This window comes from Nomascus leucogenys, chromosome 2, assembly GCF_006542625.1.
Source record: "Nomascus leucogenys isolate Asia chromosome 2, Asia_NLE_v1, whole genome shotgun sequence".
Classification (NCBI taxonomy): Eukaryota; Metazoa; Chordata; class Mammalia; order Primates; family Hylobatidae; genus Nomascus; species Nomascus leucogenys.
In genome coordinates, this window is record NC_044382.1 from 39359518 (window position 1) to 39377742 (window position 18225).

Below are 18225 nucleotides of genomic sequence, written 5' to 3' on the forward strand. Positions count from 1 at the left end.
TATTAACTATTTCTTTCCTATAGCGTTTATTTTCCTACACTTAATAACTTTAACTATTTTCCTATCAATTAAAAATGTACTCCAAGGGCAGGAGGCAGTGGCTCATGCCTGTAATCCCAGCACTTTGGGAGGCTGAGGTGGGTGGATCACAGGGTCAGGAAATCAAGACCATCCTGGCCAACACGGTGAAACCCGGTCTCTACTAAAAATACAAAAATTAGCCAGGCGTGGTGGTGTGAGCTTGTAGTCCTAGCTACTCAGGAGGCTGAGGCAGGAGAATTGCTTGAACCTGGGAGGCAGAGGTTGCAGTGAGCTAACATCACACCACTGTACTCTACCCTGGGCGACAGAGCGAGACTCCATCTCAGAGAAAAAAAACAAACAACAACAACAAAAAACAACTCTATAAACCCATTTAGAATGCCTTTCCTTCTCCAATATACCCAACCCAATGCCTGCTCTGAGTCAGGGCAAACCCTTTAAAATTATTTTACTTCCACACTTCTTCCCTCCCCAGTCTTCAGTTTTGTGGACGTTAGCACTGGTAGATGCCTACTATTAGGTTTTCTCTTACTATGTTTTAAAATAATTTTTGAGTTGAATACTTGACAATTCACATTACCATCCATTTATATTTTACTAAATTCATCACTCAGGCCAGGCACGGTGGCTCACGCTTGTAATCCCAGCACTTTGGGAGGCCGAGGCAGGCAGACCACCTGAGGTCAGGAGTTCAAGACCAACCTGGCCAACATGGCAAAACCCTGTCTCTACTAAAAATACAAAATTAGCTGGGTGTGGTAGCGGGCACCTGTAATCCCAGCTACTGGGGAGGCTGGGGCAGGAGAATTGCTTGAACCTGGGAGGCGGAGGTTGCAGTGAGCCAAGATTGTGCCCTGCACTTCAGCCTAAGCAGTAAGAGTGAAACTCCGACTCAAAAAAAAAAAAAAAAAAAAAAAAAAAAAAAAAGATACAAAGATTAGCCAGGTGTGGCCAGGCACAGTGGCTCACGCCTGTAATCCCAGCACTTCGGGAGGCTGAGGTGGGCGGATCATGGGGTCAGGAGATCTAGACCATCTTGGCTAACACAGTGAAACCCCATCTCTACTAAAAAATACAAAAAAAATTAGCCAAGCGTGGTGGCAGGCACCTGTAGTCCCAGCTATTGGGAAGGCTGAGGCAGGAAATTGGCGTGAATCCGGGAGGCGGAGCTTGCAGTCAGCTGAGACCACACCACTGCACTCCAACTTGGGTGACAGAGCGAGACTCCGTCTCAAAAAAAAAAAAAAAATTAGCCAGGCTTGGTGGTGCTCCCCTGTAGTCCCAGCTAATCAGAAGGCTGAGGCAGGAGAATTGCTTGAGCCTGGGAGGCAGAGGCCGCAGTGAGCCAAGATCACGCCACTGCACTCCAGCCTGGGTGACACAGCAAGACCCAGTCTCAAAAAATAAAAATAAATAAATAAATAAATTCACTCATAGTTTTTTTTTTTTTTTCACATGGAGTCTCACTCTGTTGCCCAGGCTAAAGTGTAGCTGCACGATCTCGGGTCACTGCAACCTCTGCCTCCTGAGTAGCTGGAATTACAAGTGTGCAACACCATGCCTGTGCCTGGCTAATTTCTGTATTTTTAGTAGAGATGGCGTTTCACTATGTTGGCCAGGCTCGTCTCGAACTCCTGAAGTCAGGTGATCCGCCCACCTCAGCCTCCCGAAGTGCTGGGATTACAGATATGAGCCACCACACCGGCCACTCATAATTGTTTCTTATATTCATCATCTTCCCCTAACTTCCTATCTTTGTAAAATAGTTCAAAAGGCTACCTGAGGATTTATCATTCTAAGCCAGTGTCCAAAATATCTTTTGCCTTCAAGTTTGAATAAAAATGTTATATGGCCTGGCGTGGTGTCTCAGGTCTGTAATCCCACCACTTTGGGAGGCCGAGGTGGGTGGATCATTTGAGGTGAGGAGTTCTAGAAAAGCCTGGCCAATATGGTGAAACCTTGCCTCTACTAAAAATACAAAAATTAGCCAGGCATGGTGGTGGGCAACTGTAGTGTCAGCTACTCAGGAGGGTGAGGCAGGAGAATCGCTTGAACCCGGGAGGTGGAGGTAGCAGTAAGCCAAGATCGCGCCACGGCACTCCAGCCTGGGCAACAGAGCGAAACTGTGTCTCGAAAAAAAAAAAAAATTGTAACATCAGTATTTCCATGTAAATGTGCTACAAAAAATTAGTTGTAACAGAATTGAGATGTCTGTGCTTCCTGTTGATAATCTATTGTCAATAATTCCAACTTACAATGTTGTAGAAAATCAATTTTCTTTCCTTTTAAAAATCCTGTTCTAGGCTGGGTGCAGTGGCTCACGCCTATAATCCTAGCACTTTGGGAGGCCAAGGGAGGTGGATCACTTGAGGTGAGGAGTTTGAGACCGGCCCTGGCCAACATGGTGAAACCCCATCTCTACTAATACAAAAAATAAGCCAGGCAGGGTGGCGCACAGCTGTAGTCCCAGCTACTAGGGAGGCTGAGGCAGGAGCACTGCTTGAACCTGGGAGGCAGAGGTTGCAGTGAGCTGAGATGGTGCATTGCAGCCTGAGCAACAGAGTGAGTGAGATTGCATCTCAAAAAATAAAAATAGGCCGGGCGCAGCGGCTCACACCTGTAATCCCAGCACTTTGGGAGGCCGAAGGGGGTGGATCACGAGTTCAAGAGATTGAGACCATCCTGGCCAACTCGGATGAAACCCCGTCTCTAAAAATACAAAACTTAGCTGGATATGGTGGTGCACGCTTGTAGTCCCAGCTACTCGGGAGGCTGAGGCAGAATTGCTTGAACCTGGGAGGCAGAGGTTGCAGTGAGCTGAGATGGTGCCACTGCATTCCAACCTGAGCAACAGAGTGAGACTGCATCTCAAAAAATAAAAATAGGCCAGGTGCAGTGGCTCACGCCTGTAATCCCAACACTTTGGGAGGCCGAGGGGGTGGATCATGAGGTCAAGAGATTGAGACCATCCTGGCCAACATGGTGAAACCCCATCTCTAAAAATACAAAAATTAGCTGGGCGTGGTGGCGCATGCTTGTAGTCCCAGCTACTGGGGAGGCTGAGGCAGGAGAATCACTGGAACCTGGGAGGTGGAGGTTACAGTGAGCTGAGATTGCGCCACCGCACTCCAGCCTGGCGACGGCGAATCTCCATCTCAAAAAAATAAATAAAAATTTAAAAATCCTGTTCTAGACGACAGCTTAAGATGTTTTAACAAATTCATATATTTCACCAGATTTTGATTAGGTAAGAGCAATTTTTTCCCAGTACTACTGCCTGGAAGTCAGCAAACCCTTTCAATTTATCAACTTAGGGCTTTATTGTGTCTTCCGCTGTTTTTTCCCTCCTGAAATGCCTCTTAGACATATTGGTTTCCAGCAGTGTCCTTTTATATTGTCTATGGAATTTTAAAATACAGAAATCTTTTAGGTTTTACAATCTTTCCCCACTAGTTTCATCTTTTAAGAATTCTCATTAAAATTCAAATATAGGCCTGGCCCGGTGGCTCACGCCTGTAATCCCAACACTTTGGGAGGCCGACGTGGGCGAGCACAAGGTCAGGAGATTGAGACCATCCTGGCCAATACGGTGAAACCCCGTCTCTCCTAAAAATACAAAAAATTAGCCAGGCGTGGTGGTAGGCGCCTGTAGTCCCAGCTACTCGGGAGGCCGAGGCAGGAGAATGGCATGAACCTGGGAGGCGGAGCTTGCAGTAAGCCGAGATCGCACCACTGCACTCAGGCCTGGGCGACAGAGCAAAACTCCGTCTCAAAAAAAAAAAAAAAAAAAAAAATTCAAGTATAGTTCTCTTCTGTTTCTTTCATTAATCTACCTCCATAGGCACCATCTTTTCTCATTCCCTTGACTCTGTTTTGAACCACTGTGATCCTTACCTTATTTGCATATTTTTTTAATCGTATTTTACGCATATATACGTTTAAGCATACTTCCTCTGGCAGTTAAAGAGGATCGCAACATTTTTCAGTTGGTCTGTTTTCCACTCTGAAGTCTGTGAAAAGCACCGAATTTTTTGTTTTACTATTTGGTGCAATAAGGTAACGATTAAAAAACATGGGCTCTGGGCTGGGCATGGTGGCTCACGCCTGTAATCCCAGCACTTTGGGAGGCCAAGGCCGTTGGATCACGAGGTCTGCAGGAGATCGAGACCATCCTGGCTAACACGGTGAAACCCCGTCTCTACTAAAAATACAAAAACAAAATTAGCCAGGCGTGGTGGCGGGCACAGCTACTCGGGAGGCTGGGGCAGAAGAATGGCGTGAACCCTCGAGGCGGAGTGTGCAGTGAGCCGAGATCGCGCCACTGCACTCCAGCCTGGGCAACAGAGCAAGACTCTATCTCAAAAACAACAACAACAACAACAACAACAACAAAAAAACCATGGGCTCTGGAACCAGGCTGCTTTACTGTGTGACCATGGCAAGTTATTTAACCTGAGTTTCGGTTTCCTCATCTGTTACATGGAAATTAAAAACAGTATCTAGTTAGAGAACCTGGCATATAACAATTGGCATTAACTATCTCGGTGATTAAATATTTAGGGCAGTTAAAGGTCTCTAGACCAAGGGACAAGGTAAAAATTAGAGATCTTAAACCTACAGAGGTGAAACAATGTCACAGGAAAATCCCAAAGTCTACCCTAATCTCAACTGTAGTGTAACAAGGGTAATTAGGTGACAGCAAGAATGGGTCATCCTTACTGATAAAAGCTCAAGCATATTAGAAATGCCAGCCAAATTTATACAAACTGATATAAGCAGCAGAGGCTATTCAAATCCTCCAAACGTGTGCCCATTCAATATGGTGGCCATTGGCTACATATATCTATTTAATTAAAATTTAGTTCTTCATTTACACTAGCCACATCTCAAGTGCTCATAACCACACACAGTACCTACATCATTGGACAGCACCACTCTAAACAATGAAAAAATTAAGAAAAAAGGGAGTTTTGTGGAACTGAACCTTAGCCTATATCGAATGCAAACTATTCATGCACCTGTGCAACAGGTGGTCTAGATCACAAAGGCAATGACTTGGACAACTTTAATCTCAGACCACGGTCAGAAGATATAGGTTCAAATCCCAGCTATGCTACATAGCCATCTTAAAGTACCCTAGACCTGTCACTAAATCACACAGCACCACATAATGGTTAAGAGCACAGAATCTCTGGACTATCTGGATTTGAATTCCGACTATCACTAGCTATGTGACATTGGGCAAGTTACTTCACATCTCATTTATTATCTTCATTTTATAGTAGGGCCTACCTTCTAGCTATGTTGTGGATCAAATTAATTAATATTTGTAAAGGCAATGAGAACAATGCCTGGCATTATTGTTATATAAATATTTGCTAAATAAAAATAATCTTTCAGGCTTCTGTTTCCTTAATTCCCAGTGGGCAAGATAAAACTTGCTCTGTTGGGAGGCCGAGGGGGGCGGATCACAAAGTCAGGAGATCAAGACCATCCTGGCTAACACGGTGAAACCCCGTCACTACTAAAAATACAAAAAATTAGCCAGGCGTGGTGGCAAGCGCCTGTAGTCCCAGCTACTAGGGAGGCAGAGGCAGGAGAATCGCTTGAACCCGGGGAGGTAGAGGTTGCAGTGAACCGACTGCGCCACTGCACTCCAGCACTCCAGCCTGGCGACAGAGTGAGACTCCATCTCAAAAAAAAAAAAAAAAAAAAAAAAAAAAAAAAAAAACAAACTTGCTCTGCCCATTTCACATGTTTCATGATAATGACAATAGGATGTAAATTACAAGAAAATGTTTTAAAAGCACAAAAGGTTATTAGATTACAAGGGGGCAGAGGTCTTGCCTGCCACATTCTTTAATCTCCCACAGTATCAACCAAATTGCCGTGCCAAGTGTTCATTTAATTTTAAGTTTTTCACTAAAACTGGAGCATCACACTCGAGTCATAAAGTGATAAACCTGAATAAGGTGCAGAGTGCTTATTTAAGGAAAAGCCTGCTATAAACTCATTCTGACCCAAAGAGGGTGAAATTAACTACCTCAATTTGAGTTCCTAAGGAGCAACATGCACAGCCTTGAATCATTAGAGGAAATCTCCATTCCCTAACCTCCATCCCTTAAAGAAACACAAGTGGGCTCTATAGTTCTTGTCAAGTTACCTATCCTGTGATTTTTTTTTTTTTTTTTTTTTTTTTTGTGAAGAAGTTTTCAAGTTCACAACTGACAAGCAGTATAAACAGACTAATTTTCCCCAAATATCCTGTCTTTCACTAAGTGGAAACAGAATCACAAGAGCAAACAGTGGAGTCTCATTAAAAATTATTGTAGAGAACTTTTACTTATTGCAAACATAACCTACGTCAGAAGACATTTCAAAAGCGACTTAATGAAAATATAAACCAACACCTGATCTAACTGCTCTAATGAAATCTGTGAAAAAACAATGCCACCACGTTCCAACATTAGCCAGCTCACTCAACATGAGCATTTGCTTTCCGTTGAAATAAACGTCAAAGGCTGTCAGCTGCTACACCTTCCAAGGCAAATTGGAAGCCAAATTCTTTCTGGAGTTTGGGGTTTTTATAAGATGATACGGGTGCCAAGTCAGAGAAAAGAGAAACAAAAGGAAGCAGGTAAGACCCCTTTCAGGAGTCACTAAAAAATATCACTGCTGGCTGCTGCAACAAATGTTTTGAAGACCTAAGTTCATCACAAGCCTTATTTATTTTGGTGGCGGAGGTGCGGAAGGAGAGTAAGCACAGAAAATTATTAAAAGGTAAGAGGACCTTAAAGTTCATCTAACTCAATGCCCTCCTAGGATAAGGGTTCCCAGTACCCCAAAGGTTTTTTCCGGGGCATGAGCTACAATACAACCAAAAATAAGGGGTTGCGATGGCGAAGAAACGGGAGAAAGACGATCTTCTGATCAGGCCCGTCGACGGTTGCAGCGTTCCCCCAGGACGCCAAGAGCCCGCCAGTCCCTCCGCCCCTCTCTCCCCAAACCCCAGCCTCGGCTGAGGCGCGCAAGCGCAGCAAGTAGGGGCTGCGCGTGGCGACGCGCAGGCGTAAAGTGGGTAGAAACAATGAGCTTTGTTGCCGAGGCGGTGGTGGGGGGCAGGGGAAAGGGTACCCGGCGGAGGGAGAAAGGACCGGGAGAATGGGGTACAGGAGAAAGTGCTATCCCGGCAACCCTCGCGCCACTGAGGACCCGGATAGAGAGCTGCGAGATCCAAATCATTAATAATGACAATGGAAAAAAAAAAAGCGACGGCCATGTCTCGGAGAAGACAGAGACGAAGTCGGCCCAAGCTCATCCCTCAGACTTGGTGGAAAGAGGCAATGAACAACGGAGGCCGCAAGGGACTCGGTGGCCAACCACCCAGGGAGCCCTTTAGGCCCCTCTGCCGTCGCCGACGTGCTGTCCCTCGACCTCCGCACCCCTGTCGCCACTCTGCCCGAGGGGACCCCTCACCCAATGCACAGCAGCGGGGACGGCAGCCAACGAATCCTGTCGGCCTCCGCGGATCTCCACAGGCAGCGCCGCTCCCCCGCTCGACGTGCGCTTCGCCCGCCGCCTCCCTTCTCCAGTCCAAACAAACACCCCAGCCCGGAAGTGACTTCACTTCCGTCGCCGCCAGCCCCGCCCTCTCGTTCTGTCAGCTCTGCCCTCCGAAGCCACTAGAGAGCGCGCGCGAGAACGCGCGACCCCGAAGGCTGTCTCCAAGGCTGCACACGTGTGCACGCGCAACAGCCTTTCCAGCGCGCCCCTGCGGCGGGCTGCGGGGTGTACCAACGCTGTCGCACGTTTTCTATGGGAGGCAGGAATGGGGGCGTACCACTGTTCCCACACCCGCCCATCTTCCGAGAATGATGATATGCAATGAGTGAGGCAGCTGGGGACTGAAGAGCACCCTGAGAAGATACACAGGCGTGGACTTTTACAGACATCACACACACCCCCCCCAAAAGTAATATTTAGATAATGACATAGCACACACACACACCCATACACACCCCAAGAATGATACACAATGTCACACAAACAGCGACATGCACCGAGTCACGTCAAGATCCCGACAGAAAAATAATAAACTAAGGGAAATTACAGAGGCGTACTAAATGATATGCAAACACCTGCACTCAGACACGTGCAGGCACAAAAACACACCTTTTGAAGCTAGATGCAAACGCAAAATATAAATACATGTGCAACTTCTCTGTGGCTAAAGGAGGAAATGCCCTGTCCACACAGGATAGAAGAGTGTGACCTCCGGGTTCAAGAATTTCCTAGTCCGTGATCCTGGGTGCACTGGCCCCATAGTTATTCTTACCCATGCTTCCTTCCTGTCATCGTTGACAAGACCCAAGATATATTTCTAGTGACACTAAGCAATGTAAAAAAGAGAGTATGTTTTTGTTTTTTTGTTTTGTTTTTTGAGATGGAGTCTGGCTCTCTTGCCCAGGCTGGAGTGAGAGTGGCACCATCTCGGCTCACTGCAACCTCTGCCTCCCGAGTTCAAGCGATTCTCCTGCCACAGCCTCCCAAGTAGCTGGGACTACAGGCGCACGCCACCACACCCGGCCAATTTTTGTACTTTTAGTAGAGATAGGGGTTTCACCATGTTGGCCAGGATGGTCTCGATCTCCTGACCTCGTGATCCACCCACCTCCGCCTCTCAAAGTGCTAGGATTACAGGTGTGAGCCACCGCACCCGGCCGAGAGTATGTGTTTTACAAATCTGGATGTTCAAATGTGTAGATACTATCTTTGAAAGAGGGACACAAACTAATTTCTTCCCTTTGGAGAGGGAAAATGAGCGACTAGGAAATGGGTGCAAATAACTACCTTTTTCTCCTGAAAAATTTGAATCTTTTAAAAACTATATGCTTGTAGTATTTACTAAGACAAAAAATTCCCTCCATGGGAAGACTTGAATTTAGAAACAGGGTTGTTCCTCTTCAGAGCTATTTCATTCACTGAATATTGTTCTGGGCCAGTCCAAAGCCCCAAAGAAATGAATGCAGATGGTTCTGCCCTAGCTCCTGGGTCAACCACCTTGGCAACACTTACAGATCTATATTCTAAACTGCAAAGATAAGCTATCAATCTGAGGCTGGAGGAATTCTGAACAGAACAAAATAGGTATTTATATAGTCTGAGATGACTCAGACGCTCTTTTTCAGACACAGTCTTCCATCACCTAGGCTGGAGTGCAGTGGCATGATCACGGCTCACTACAGCCTCAACCTCCCTGGCTCAAGCAATCCTCACACTTCAGCTTGTGAAGTAGCTGAGACCACAGGTGTGTACCACCATGCCTGGCTAATTTTTGAATTTTTTGTAGAAATGAGGTTTTGCCACATTGCCCAGGCTGGTCTTGAACTCCTGGGCTCAAATGATCTGCCCACTTCAGCTTCCCAAGGTGCTGGGATTACAGCCGTGAGCCACAGGGCCTGGCCTAACCCAGACTTTCTTAAAAGGTAAACATGAGGCCGGGCACAGTGGCTCACACCTGTAATCCCAGCACTTTGGGAGGCTGAGGCGGGCAGATCATGATGTCAGGAGTTTGAGACCAGCCTGGCCAACATGGTGAAACCCTGTCTCTAATAAAAATACAAAAATTAGCCGGGTGTGGTGGCACACACCTGTAGTCTCAGCTACCCGAGAGGCTGAGGCAGGAGAATTGCTTGAACCCGGGAGGAGGAGGTTGGGTGAGCTGAGACCATGCCATTGCATTCCAGCCTGGGTAACAGAGTGAGACTCTGTCTTAAACAAATAAACAAACAAAAAGGTAAACATGAGATAATTGAATTTGTTATTTAGTAACACAAGCCACTTAACTGGTTATAATGGTAATAAAAAATATTTGATAAATCATGTGAAACGCTCAAAGGCCAATGCTGTTTTTCCCACACAAAGGGGTTAAGATCTCAATTTCCAGATTGCACTGAGAGTTCACCACAGTGGCTAAGCGTCAGGGGCCCAGTATTTCCTTGGCATTCTCTAGACATAAGGACACTCTGCTCACATGCAAAATAAATTTCAATGTAGCAATATTATACTTGGATAGTGATGGTGATGATCTATAAATGGAAAACAAAATAATGAAGGCTAACAAGTTTGCTAATGGTAAGGAAAGACACTGCAATGGGACCAACAGAGAGATCCAGTTTTAAAACACTGCAAAAATTTACCTATCTGGTTCACATAGTAACCATCTTAAGATGGATGTTGAGGCCGGGCGCGGTGGCTCACGCTTGTAATCCCAGCACTTTGGGAGGCCGAGGCGGGCGGATCACGAGGTCAGGAGATCGAGACCACGGTGAAACCCCGTCTCTGCTAAAAAAATACAAAAAAATTAGCCGGGCGTGGTGGCGGGCGCCTGTAGTCCCAGCTACTCGGAGAGGCTGAGGCAGGAGGAGAATGGCGTGAACCCGGGAGGCGGAGCTTGCAGTGAGCTGAGATTGCACCACTGCACTCCAGCCTGGGCGACAGAGCGAGACTCCGTCTCAAAAACAAAACAAAGCAAAACAAAACAAGACAAAACAAGATGGAGGTTGAAGCAGAAATCAGAAGGCCCAGGATGGCTATGAGTAGGCCCCCACTGTAAATTACCACCTTCTTACAGACCCCTCATTTCTCATCAATAATGTAAAAAGTTTGTACCTTCTTACCCAAACATTCCAAATATAGGAATCTACCCAAATGGACAGATGTAAAGAGAGACATGTAAGAATATTTATAGCCTGGTTATAAAACCCAAAAGATCAAAATGCCTATCAACAGGAAATTGGTTAAATGAATAATGATGCATTAAAATAGTTATTTAAAATATGTATATTCATTGACATAGAATATATCAATGCTTTTTAAAAGAGCAGGTTGCAAAACAGCATGTTTGTAAAATCTTTCAAAATTTTATATGTAAACAGGCACAAGTAGGTATAAGTGCCAAGTATCCAATAGAATGGTCATCAAAATGTTAATAGCAGTATTTCCAGGTGGTCAAATTTCGTTTTTTTTTTTTTTTTTTGAGACGGAGTCTCGCTCTGTAGCCCAGGCCGGAGTGCAGTGGCACGATCTCGGCTCACTGCAACCTCTGCTTCCTGGGTCTCGGTTCAAGTGATTCTCCTGCCTCAGCCTCCTAAGTAGCTGAGATTACAGGTGCGCGCCACCATGCCCAGCTAATTTTTGTATTTTTAGTAGAGACGGGGTTTCACCACGTTGGCAAGGCTTGAACTCCTAAACTTGTGATCCGCCCACCTTGGCCTCCCGAAGTGCTGGGATTACATGTGTGAGCCACCGCGCCCGGCCTTCCAGGTGGTCAGATTTCAAAGGAGTCAATATTTTCTGAATTTTAAAAATATTGTCTAAATTATCCAGGAAACCTTGAATTGCATATTGCCATTTATAAACAGGAAAACACACACCCCCAAAATGAACTCTAACATAGGTTCCTATAGTGCTTCGGTAATGGTCTTGGCCCTATGCTCTTTTGTATCAAGGTAGGCAGAGAATGTAGCTAGCTAGGGTAGGTAGGGTGGAGTAAGGGCCTAACACTGCAGGGTAAGCAAAGGTCCCTGCTCTGAATGAGAAGGTGAGGGGATCAAGTATTCAACTTTTAAAATGCCTACTTATGCCTGCACTGATCTAGGCACTAAGGATACACAGACAGTAAGTGGTAGGTTTTCCTAAAAAAGTTGTTTAGTGAAGTTTAAAACTCACCTGGCCTACAAGAGCCAAACTTGGCCGGGCGCGGTGGCTCACGCTTGTAATACCAGCACTTTGGGAGGCCGAGGCAGGCGGATCACGAGGTCAAGAAATCGAGACCATCCTGGCTAATATAGTGAAACGCTGTCTCTACTAAAAATACAAAATATTAGCCGAGTGTGGTGGCATGCACCTGTTGCCTCAGCTACTCAGGAGGCTGAGGCAGGAGAATCGCTTGAACCTAGGAGGCAGAGGTTGCAGTGAGCTGAGATTTCGCCACTGCACTCCAGCCTGGGTGACAGAGTGAGACTCAGTCTCGAAAAAAAAAAAAAGTAAAATATTCTTCGGCCGGGCGCGGTGACTCACGCCTCTAATCCCAGCATTTTGGGAGGTCGAGGGGGGTGGATCACGAGGTCAGGAGATCGAGACCATCCTGGCTAACATGGTGAAACCCCGTCTCTACTAAAAAATACAAAAAATTAGCCGGACATGGTGGCGGGCACCTGTAGTCCCAGCTACTAGGGAGGCTGAGGCAGGAGAATGGCGTGAACCCGGGAGGTGGAGCTTGCAGTGAGCCGAGATCGTGCCACTGCACTCCAGCCTGGGTGACAGAGCAAGACTCCGTCTCAAAAAAAAAAAAAAAAAAAGAGCCAAACTTGTGTAGGTTGAATAGGCAGCATGAGCAGGATTTGGAAAATGTGTAGGTGTAGAATAGGTAAACGTTTTTGCAGAATCATCATGTGTGCCTACAGATGTGCTGAATAACTGGAAAGGCAGAAGCAATTCCTTTTTTCCAGCTGGGAAAACCCTTCTCTGCTGACTTTGTGCAGCTCAGTTTTTTTTTTTTTTTTTTTTTTTTTTTTTTTTGAGACGGAGTCTGGCTCTGTCACCCAGGCTGGAGTGCAGTGGCACGATCTCAGCTCACTGCAAACTCCGCCTCCCGGGTTCACACCATTCTCCTGCCTCAGCCTCCCGAGTAGTTGGGACTACAGGCGCCCGCCACTACGCCCGTCTAATTTTTTTGTGTTTTTAGTAGAGACGGGGTTTCACCATGTTAGCCAGGAGCAGCTCAGCTTTTTGTTGTTGTTGTTTCCATGTTCTCCCCATGTTCAGCTCTAGAAGCTTGCCTTTTAAAATAAGATGGGCCAGAGATACACTTGGAGTTTCAGCAGAAGCAGCCAAAATCAGGAAAATGAACTAGGAGTTATCATGAAAGTCTCACTATCCTTTACACCAATCATCACTTAAACTGCAATCCCTTTCCACAGGCTCTCACACCATAAAGCAGGTTTCCCTATTCAAACAGGGCATAGGCTGGGTTCTGTGGCTCACATCTATAATCCCAGCACTTTGGGAGGCCGAGGCAGAAGGAATGCTTGAGGCCAGGAGTTCAAAACTAGCCTGGGAAACTTACCAAAACCCTGTGTTCAGAAAAAATGTAAAAAAATAGCTAAGTAGTGTGGTGGCACATTCCTGTAAGTCTCAAGTTACTCGTAGGCTGAGGCAGGAGGCTTGCTTGAGCCCAGGAGTTCGAGGCTGCCGTGAGCTACTACTGTGCCACTGCACCCCAACCTGGTAAGACGGTGAGGCTGTCTCTAAAAAAGAAGGTGGGGGTGGGCCAGGTACAGTGGCTCATGCCTGTAATCCTAGCACTTTGGGAGGCCGAGGTGGGCGAATCACTTGAGGTCAGAGTTTGAGACCAGCCTGGCCAACATGATGAGACCCGTCTCTTCTAATAGTACAAAAATAAAAATTAGCCAGGTGTGGTTGCACACCTGTAGGCACAGCTACTGGGGAGGCTGAGGCAGGAGAGTCACTCAAAACTGGGAGGCAGACGTGGCAGTGGGCTATCACGGCATTGCACCCCAGCCTGGGTGTCAGAGCGAGAACCCCTCTCAAAAAAAAAAAAAAAAAAAAAAAAAAAAAAAAAAAAAAAAAGAACAATAAACTAGGGTTTATGCAAGTGTAGGAAAAAAAGTAAAAGGTGCCAGGCATGGTGACTTGTGCCTATAATCCCAGCACATTGGGAGGCCAAGGTAGGGAGGATCTCTTGAGCCCATGGATTTGAGACCAGCCTGAGCAACATAGCAAGACTGCATCTTCTACACATACACACACACCCTACAAAAATTAGCTGGGCATGGCAGTGCATGGCTGTAGCCCTAGCTACTTGAGAGGTGGAGGCAGGTGGATCACTTGAGTCCAGGAGTTCGAGGCTGCGGTGAACTATGATTGTGTCATTCATTGCCTGGATGAGAGAGACAGACCCCGTCTCAAAAAAAAAAAAAAAAAAAAAAAAAAAAAGGCAGGAAGTCAATATAAGTAGAGTTGGTAGTTGTTAAGAAAGTAGCTGGGATCTAATTGCTCTGTGATGTTTCGAATTTTCCTATTATGTAGGAAAACAAACTCTTCCATTTAAATCTCAAAAGCCAAATGGCCAATGAGAAGCCACTACTTCTGATTTAACAACCCTGTCAAAGTTGAGCCAACTGAAATTGGTCCTGTTTTTGATAGGCAGGGGCAAGGAGTGAAACGTGAAAAGCATTTCGTCCTAATCAAAGATAGGACTCCTGTGCTCTTTGTGTATACCCTTTTGGATCAGGTCCTTAGAAGAAACTCCTCATAGGGTGGGCGTGGTGGCTCACGCCTGTAATCCCAGCACTTTGGTAGGCCAAGGGGGGTGGATCAGGAGCTCAGGAGATCGAGACCATCCTGACTAACAGGGTGAAATCCTGTCTCTACTAAAAATACAAAAAATTAGCCGGGCGAGATGGCACGCACCTGTAAGTCCCAGCTACTCGGGAAGCTGAGGCAGGAGAATGGCCTGGGAGGCGGAGTTTGCAATGAGCCGAGATCACGCCACTGCACTCCAGCCTGGGCGACAGAGCAAGACTCCGTCTCAAGAAAAAAAAAGAAAAAAGAAACTTTTCATAAATATTACCATGTATGAAGCATGATATCATTGTTCAAAGAAAGGTCTTTAATCCTGTACCTAATACCAGGTACTTTCAACCCAAGTATACAAATCCTGCTGAAGTGAGATGTTTATTGACTTTTGCCTACTACATTCAATAGACTACCTCCTCCCTTAAAAGCGTCTACTCTTTTCACCACTTTTCATATCTCCAATCATATATTTGACTTTACAGAGTTCTTAAAATTGTATGGAAATTACAATTTTTTTTTTGAGCTAGAGTCTCAGTCTGTCGCCCAGGATGGAGTGCAATGGCGCTATCTCCGCTCACTACAACCTCTGCCTCTGGGGTTCAAGCGATTCTCCTGCCTCAGCCTCCTAAGTAGCTGGGATTACAGTCCCGAGACCACGCCCGACTAATTTTTGTATTTTTAGTAAAGACGGGGTTTCACCATGTTGGCCAGGCTGGTCTCAAACTCCTGACCTCGGTGATCCGCCCGCCTCAGCCTCCCAAAAGTGCTGGGATTACAGGGCTGAGCCACTGTGCTGGGTGTGAAATTACAACTTTCTAAGGCTAGAATTCAGAGGCCAGGAGTGGTGGCTCACACCTGTTATCCCAACACTTTGGGAAACCAAGGTGGCTGGATTACTTGAGTCCAGGAGTTTGAAAGACTAGCCTGGGCAATATGGCAAAACCCCTCTACAAAAAATACAAAAATTAGCTGGGCGTGGTGGCATGCACTTGTAGCCCCAGCTACTGTGGAGGCTGAGATGTGGCAATCACCTGAGCCTGGGGAGGTGGAGGCTGCAGTGAGCCATGATCGCACCACAGCACTGCAACCTGGGTGACAGACTGATACGCTGTCTCAACAACAAAAAACAAGAAAACTTCAAAGGCAGGACACAACCAAACACTCTGACAAATCCTTTAAAATTAACATAATTGTGCTGGGCACAGTAGCTCACATCTGTAATCCCAGCACTTTGGGAGGCTGAGGTGGATGGATCGCCTGAGGTCAGGAGTTCAAGACCAGCCTGGCCAACATAGTGAAGCCCTGTCTCTACCTGTAATCCCAGCTACTCGGGAGGCTGAGAATAGCTTGAACCCGGGAGACAGAGGTTATAGTGAGCGGAGATGGCACCATTGCATTCCAGCCTGGGCAACAACAGCAAAACCATGTCTCAAAAAAATAAAAAATATAATTGATTCTCTTCAAAATTAATCATGTTACTTCTCGACTGTTCTCATCAAGAATTTTTTCAACTAACCTCCAGAGACTTATTTTGACAAAAATTCTCTCAAGTTTCAGACTGTTATTACCCAATTACTAGTGCTTTAACTGAGATCCATCAGCAAGTTAGATCTGCCAGTGACAGAGAATTAACCATTTCCATTTTTCCATTCACATTAAATTTCAACAAACTAGCTGTTACCAAGCATCATCATTAGTTCCTATGTAGCGCTTGAGGGGTGCAAAATTAAGGAAAAACAAAGATAAAAACCACTTGGCCAGGCAAAATGGCAAATTCCTGTTGTAGTTCTATTCCACTAACATTCCTTGCAACTTCTTAACACATCCCCAACAAAATTACAAAACTTTATGTTTGGCAAAAAAATAAAGGATAACAGTATCTACGGCTCTGAAAGAGGTTGTCTCCCATAAATGATTTTTTTAAAAAAAGGTGACTTTAATTTTTCCTTTAGTTTTAGCTTTGAAAGGGTAGCAAAATCAGTACCTCAGGCAATAGTAACCAAGCCAGGTAGGATCTGGTTACAAACACCTACCACCAACACATCTTCAGTTATAGGTAAAGTTCTCAAAGCTTGATCTCACTAACATTCAATCACCTGGGAACTTGTTAAAAATGCAAATCAGGCTGGGTGCGGTGGCTTACCTGGGAGCCGAGTGGGAGGCCAAGGAGGGAGGATTGAGGTCAGGAGTTCGAGACCAGCCTGGCCAACGTGGTGAAATCCTCTCTACCAAAAATACAAAAATTGATTTGGCTGATCTGGCTGGCTAGACGGGTGTCCCCTTACTCCCTCAATGCTCCAAGTGTGTCCGTCCCGACCCTCCCGAAGCTGCGCAGTGTGTCAAAGAGGACAACCATCAACGATAGAGGACCAGTCTTCCTTTAACGGTATGTGTAGCTGGTTTTCCATTAAAACCTCCAAACAATCTCTCAAAAATGCAAATTATCAGTACTCATTCCAAACTTAGGAAATTAGAAAACCTGGCAGGGAGCCAGCAATGCTTTAACCTGTAGGTAATTTTGATGCATGCAAACATTTGAAAACAATTTTGTTTTTCTGAGTGTCTCACTCTGTCACCCAGGCTGGAGTGCAGTGGCACCATCTCGGCTCACTGCAAGCTCCACCTCCTGGGTTCATACCATTCTCCTGCCTCAGCCTCCTGAGTAGCTGGGACTACAGGCACCCGCCACCATGCCGGTCTAATTTTTTGTATTTTTAGTAGAGACGGGGTTTCACCGTGTTAGCTAGGATGGTCTCGATCTCCTGACCTCGTGATCTGCCCGCCTCGGCCTCCCAAAGTGCTGGGATTACAGGCGTGAGCCACCGTGCCCGGCTGAAAACAATTCATTTTAAAGGAAAATAATTCCTGTAACTGTTTGTGTACCAGTGTTGATTTTCAGAATCTCGACCTTATTATCTAATGGCCAAAGTGGGAGAGTAATTCAAACCGAGCTAGCTCAACAATGAGGTTGGTGTTGTCAGGGTATAAAACAACCTCAAACTCATTAAACACTGAATACCCAGGCTTTCAGCTACACTAAACTTTAGCTATGATGGAAGGCAACCAACAGACTATACTCAGAGCTGCTTCTGTCCTAGTGCAAGTTATCTTAAAACAGCCCATATGCTGCTCTGCAGTGTCCCAGTAGATTTCTATTACATACCATGAGCTGCTTTTGTCACAATCTTTAGGCTGAAAAAAAATCCACTGTGGACAAAGCTAAAGTAAAAAATTTAAGTACTCTCTTCTCCCTGTATAACCTTACTACATGCCACAACATTCAATAGTTTTACTATTTACTTTTCCAGTCCCCAATTGCCTTAAAAAAAAAGGTGGCAGGGGAACCTGTCCTTAGGGAATTCAAATAATGGCTATTCCTAAAAAGCTCCTCAGGATGTTACCACTTAAAATCACTGGAGGGTCTGGGTGCAGTGGCTCACGCCTGTAATCCCAGCACTTTGGGAGGCCAGGCAGATCACTTGAGGTCAGGAGTTTGAGATCAGCCTGGTCAACATGGTGAAACCCCGCCTCTACTAAGAAAAACAGAAAAATTAGCTGGGCATGGCAGTTATGCATCTGTAGTCCCAGCTACCTGGGAGGCTGAGGCAGGAGAATTCAGCCAAGATCATCCCATTGCACTCCAGCCTGGGCAAGACAGTCTCAAAAAATAAATAAATAAATAAATAAATAAATAAAAATAAATCTCTAGAGGTACTGATGTACACACATTATGGTTGGAAATTCATATTCCTGAATAACAACATTTCAAATGAACTTATTTTTGGAATACTCAAGGCAATA

General features: G+C 45.7%; 1 protein-coding gene across 1 annotated transcript in view; it reads right to left on the reverse strand.

Annotated features, from left to right (window-relative positions):
* Nucleotides 1–7662, reverse strand: part of PAIP2 (poly(A) binding protein interacting protein 2) — a 28825-nt gene extending 21163 nt beyond the window's left edge. The window contains exon 1 of the mRNA XM_003266446.4: nucleotides 7519–7662. The gene's annotated coding sequence lies outside the window, so the exon portion shown is untranslated. The remainder of the gene's footprint in view (nucleotides 1–7518) is intronic.
* Nucleotides 7663–18225: the final 10563 nt, after the last annotated feature.